The sequence below is a fragment of the Meleagris gallopavo genome, chromosome 9, assembly GCF_000146605.3.
Source record: "Meleagris gallopavo isolate NT-WF06-2002-E0010 breed Aviagen turkey brand Nicholas breeding stock chromosome 9, Turkey_5.1, whole genome shotgun sequence".
NCBI lineage: Eukaryota > Metazoa > Chordata > Aves > Galliformes > Phasianidae > Meleagris > Meleagris gallopavo.
Genome location: NC_015019.2, coordinates 8548582 through 8554174, shown reverse-complemented (window position 1 = coordinate 8554174; position 5593 = coordinate 8548582). Strand labels below are relative to the sequence as shown.

The 5593-nt window shown below is 35.8% G+C and overlaps 1 long non-coding RNA gene across 1 annotated transcript in view; it reads left to right on the top strand.

Annotated features, from left to right (window-relative positions):
- The first annotated feature begins 803 nt into the window (after nt 1-803).
- Nucleotides 804-5593, top strand: part of LOC104912173 — a 10739-nt gene continuing 5949 nt past the window's right edge. Inside the window, exons 1-2 of the long non-coding RNA XR_794444.3 lie at nt 804-901; nt 2940-3145. This is a non-coding gene — a long non-coding RNA (uncharacterized LOC104912173). The remainder of the gene's footprint in view (nt 902-2939; nt 3146-5593) is intronic.

The following is a 5593-nucleotide window of genomic DNA, read 5'->3' as shown; positions in this document are numbered from 1 at the left end:
AATTCTTTTAAACTCTTATTTATTCTTTACTACTGATATCTGAATCAATCTTTCTGTCCCCTAGCAGTTTCCGATTGGCTGTCTTTGCTCCCAATTATGCCCATAAAACACATTATTTGTGTTTTATTCCTTACATTCCACAACAAGACACTGTTCTGATCTTGCATTATTCTGATCCACATAACAGATGTCAGGTTCCCCATACTTGATAAATGATTGCTCGGCTACCAAGAACAGATAGGAGGACTCTTTCTTTGCCACTCTAAACTTCCTTAGGAAGTGCAATTTATAATTCAAGAGCAGTAATAGCAACTTGTAATCAACATGGTAGTTCTTTTTCTTGAAATTATATAAATTATTCTTCATCTTTGACTGAACTCACATATATATATATATATTAGCAAATGGCAATGCATTTGGAATGTTTTTAAGCACCTCAAAACTTCTGTTTCCTTCATTTTGTACTATTCAATTCCTCTACAGCAGGTCTGGTCTATAATAAACACTGAGAAAAACAGTAACAATCTCTGATTTCTATAAACAGATTCTGCTCCTTAAGTCCTACAGCTGATGAAATTCAAAGTGTAGATGCTTATTTAATAATCTTATTTTAATAAACAGTCTTTATGTGTTTTAATCCAGTTATCATACAGTCTCTGATGTATTTTGTTGTTCTCATACCAGTCTGTATGGGGCTGCTGAATCACGGCCTGAACCTCTGATTGATCACCTGAGGCAAGCAATGAGTCAGCCATGGCAGCATAGGTGAAGGCAATTCACCTGTGCTGCAGGAAGGTTGGAGCCTGGCTCCATCTCTCCTAGACCCATTTAAGAGCTGACTACCAGTAGGGAAGGATTTCTTCTGGAGATCTGCTCTACCAGTTTCTCTTGTGAGCGCAGGGTGAGTGCACCTATCATTTCTGTTTCCTGCTTTGGTGTAATGACATCATAGCCAAGCTCTCTGTTACACCTTAACATCTGTATATTTGGTAATTGTACGCTGCTATACCATAACGCTAGTATATTCATTAATTGTACACAGTCTAGTAAGATTGTCCCTGTTGCACAGATGCTACACTGGTTGGCACACTGGGCCTGACTGCAGCTCCATTAAGTCCTATGAATATTATCACTTATTCAACGGAAGTGCAATTAGACCCTAAGCTGTAAATTCTCAATCACACGTAGATTCCTAATTCCCATATATGTGAATAGTTCTTTAATACAGTAATCTTGGTAAACCAGTGAACAAAACGTTAAACAACAACAACAAAAAAGACAAAACATGAAACCTACACTCTGAAACTAAGGGGTACTGGAACTATGATGAAATTGTCCCTTTTGTTACTAAGATAGTATTCCAAGAGACAGGAAAAGAGAACTTGATTTTTGCAGTGTGCAGGATGAAGGAGATAATTTTTGCAACAGCTCAGAAGTTCAGGGGTTTTTGTTGGTTTTGTTTTTGCTAAAGTTAATCTTTTATGCTTGGAATGGCTGATGAGCCTAGGATGACTAATAATGGTGCCGTTTTTATCACTTGTTTCTTAGAAACACATGAAAGAAATTTTCTTTAGGAACTGGAGACAATAGTGAAGTACGGGTAGTAGAATCGGACTGTACCCTGACTAACACTGCTCTAAAAACATTATATTAGTGCCCTATAAGCAATATGTGGTTGCTTCTGTCAGTGCTCTGTAACTGTGGCTAAAATCATTTGGTACAGAGTGTGAATTACTGTTTTATCTTCTCTTCTAGAGTTTTGGAAGGGTATTTTCTGTTTGTTTTTTGAATCATTTAGGCATATTTGTAAAACATCCTTTCTAGATAAAAACATGTAATGCTAATACTTCTGAAATACAGACAGAATAGTGTAAACTATTTTTGAAGCTGAAATAATGTCAATATGCTTAAGCAAAAGACTACAACTTTTTTGGTACATTTTAAAGAAAAAGTCATCAGGAGTTTATGGCAATGTTTCAGGTAATTTGTTCCTCTTCAGAAGTTTACTCCACCTTTGCGGTGAAACCTCCTTTACCACATATGAGAGGCCCTTGAGACTACCTTGACATGGTGGTATTTCTGGCAGAAGCTTGCACGTGACTTTTTAACTGTTTTATTTCATTTCAGACTATACCATGTATGGATTACTAGTTCTTCCTATTCAAATGAATAAAGGAAGATGCAACTTATCATCATGGTGTCATCATTCTGAAAAATGAAAAATTAAATAGTTCCTCAACATATTAAAACTCTCAAAAAATGGCAAATTCAGCTACCTGGGAAATGCTCTCCTGTGCCGATGTCAAGATAATTGTCAAGTGTGGAAAACTTGCACTGCATGAACAGGAATGCACAGCAGTCAGTTCCTGCCTAGCAGTAGAAAATACACTGATGTAAAAGCCAAAAACGTGTTCTGGAAATACTATGGATTTTTAATGAGGATTAAGCATCATGGCAGTTGAACCACAAAAAATGTAAGGAAACTGCCTAACCACAGCCACATAGATCATAATGATTTATGTAGGCACGAGTTACAATACTGTTTCCCTCACTTTAAAAAGATTTCTCATTTGCCCAACTCTGTGTATTCTTCATCATATGTGTAGGTTATAAGATAGAGAAATCATCAACTTGAAATGACTCCAGCAAAACTGGAAAAGTGTTATATCTTCATAGGAACAACCCCCTAATCAATTCAGAATCAGCCAGGTTGGTTGGAAGATTTTTTGAACTGCAGAAATAGCACAGACACTACAGCATATATGTGCTTGAAATCAAAGAAAACGCACTACTGAAATCAAAGCTAAGAAATTTTAGTTCCTTCAGTACGCGACCACTTTTGCTACTAAAAAGCACACAGCTGGCTCCATGTGGGAAACCAAGTCACACGGACTTAAAATAAAACTTCAAAGTTTTTCATTTCATTGCAACCTTTACAGGTTCTGGGCCATGATCACAATTTAGAAAACGGAGCGGTCAGCTTGAAAAAGAATACAGGAGAAAACTAGGAAGAATACTGAAGGAAAGCTGGAGAAAATCAGTGAAGCAAGCAAGCTCATGATAAACCTCCAGAAGAGGATTCAACTAATAGAGCCTGCCTGCTGCTGGAAAAAACTTGAGCAGAATCTCTGGCAAGTGGTGAAAGGTAAGCCATTCTTCTACAATTTGAAAGACAGCTTCTGACTAACAATTCTATGATTCTGTGATAATGCTGGATAAATTATAAGAAAAAGCAAACAAGTTAAAATATATTCAAGTATACACAGTTGAACCTTATCTATGCTAGTAAGGAAATAAATTATAAACTCTAGTAGAATATATTCATTTTGTATATGTAACAAGTATGTTTTTACAGCTTCTTTATATGTTCTAAAAGATAACAGTGTTTTTAAAATATTCCTTTAAGAACCAATGTCTTCTGTTTCTTCTCATCTACTGATTAGTAGATTAGTAGTACTGATTAGCGAGTCAGAACAAAATTTGGTATCAATAACATCAATATAAATTGAGAAGAATGATTGAAATTATGCAATTATAAAACGCAGTGTTACCAAAAGCAGAGTTTGGTGCTTTCTGTACTAGGAACTCCATTGTTTGCATATTCTAACTTCTGAAGTTTTGGTCAATTGTGGTATATCAGAAATCGCCAGTAAGCAACAGACAAAAGGAAACCGACTGCATATATAGCCCTACAAAGAGTATACAAAGTGGTGTAATAAATCAAGATTAGCAAATGTGCATGTCTAGTTGTAGTCAGTTACTGCCTTATTTTATTTGCAATATTACTTGAAGCAGTTTTTATTGCACAGTACGAGATCTTCAGATATATGTTCTCAGAGTTTAGGAAAAAAATGTCTTTTCTGGCACATATGGAGATTGTATTTATCTGAAAAACTAATCTCTTGTTCCTTCTATTTATTTATTACATTTCTTTTATTAACTTCTTTAGACTTGTGGCCAATTAGGACATACTATTCTTTCCTTAGTTGATACAAGTTTTACCATGCAAAATTCAGCCTCTTACTTCATAATGTCTGCTAATTGATTAACAAAAATCATTACATGTACAGATAGGAATAATTATCTCACTATACATACGTACTTAAAAACATGCACAAATACTGAGTAGTTAGTCTGGGAAATGGAGAATATGGCATATCAAGCAAAAAAACAAAAACAAAAGCACCAACAAAAAGGACCAACAACCCACAGAGTGCAAGGTTCTAGTGCCTCATTTGAGGAGAATGAAAAGTAAAACATCTTTGAATATTTTTTTAATAAACAGTAGCCCTTCTCTAGTCTTGAAAATCATAAATGACACATGGCTGAAAAGAAAAAAGGAGACAAACCAAGACTTTAAGTTCTGAAACTGAAAAAGCTCCCTTCGGAAACTCACCATAAATATTACCATATAATTAAAGGGCTTAAAGTAGTCCATAAAGCTAAGTGAATTGATGTGTCTCATATGCAGTATTTTTACCTAGACTTCACCAGAGAAACCATAAACAAAAGACTATAAAGGCCTCAGATGAAATGAGTTCTTGCAGGCTTGGATTCCTGTGAAGACATACTTACTGCTAAGGACTCAAACACCAAACTATATCCAAGAGACACCTACAAGTTAGGAATGAGTAACAGTGAGCCATATTATATCAGGAAGTTAAAAAAAACTGAACTAAGCTGTAGCAACTATGAAATGATGGAAACATGAATAAATGTAATGAAGCAAACGTAATCTTCTCTTTAAAAAAAAAAACTTTTTTTTAAACTTTATAAATCTGTGTTTGAGGTTAAATTTGCCTTAGTTGAGACGTGTTGGGTCTGCTGGTGCAGCACTTATTGCTCTAAAGTAAGAGCAGAGATTCAGTTCAGGCTTTACAGCTGCAGTGGTGAAAACTTACTCGTGTATCTGTGGGTACAGACGGCCAAGAGGAACTGCCAGACCCTCTTACTCTATTTTCCTTTGAAAGAACATGAGAAAATAGCTGTCAATTGTAGGAAGGTGATTTGGGGAGGTTTTTTTTTTTTTTAACTATTTAATGGTGTGTGACTAGAATGCTGTGAGCCTCTACAGCTGTCAGTCTTGCTTGTAAGAAACGGGAATATGTGTGATCACCTCTTATTTTTAGTTAAATACATTTTCTAAAGCCACGCACAGGAAGTACTTGCTTATTAAGCATTTCTCTCTCAACATCACAATCAAAAGGGTTTTTTGTTTTAATTTAAAATATCCTGGTTAGGATTTTAGAACCGAAGAGTAGCTATAGTGGTTCTCTGAGATTTTAACAAAATCTTAAATTATATACAGCTTGTCTCACAGAAAGGAGAAAAGTACTTATTTTTCTTTTACAGATTGTTAACTGGTGCCAGGCTCTGTGTAGTAATGCTTTTGAGAATTCAGAAAGGGCACTTCTGATTTAACATCTACTTTTCATTAATCCAAACACAGTATACACTTCACAGAATCACGGAATTGTAGGGGTTGGAAGGGACCTCTAGAGATCATCGAGACCAACCCCCCCTGCCAAAGCAGGTTCCCTACACCAGGTCGCACAGGTAGGCGTCCAGGCGAGACTTGAATATCTCCAGAGAA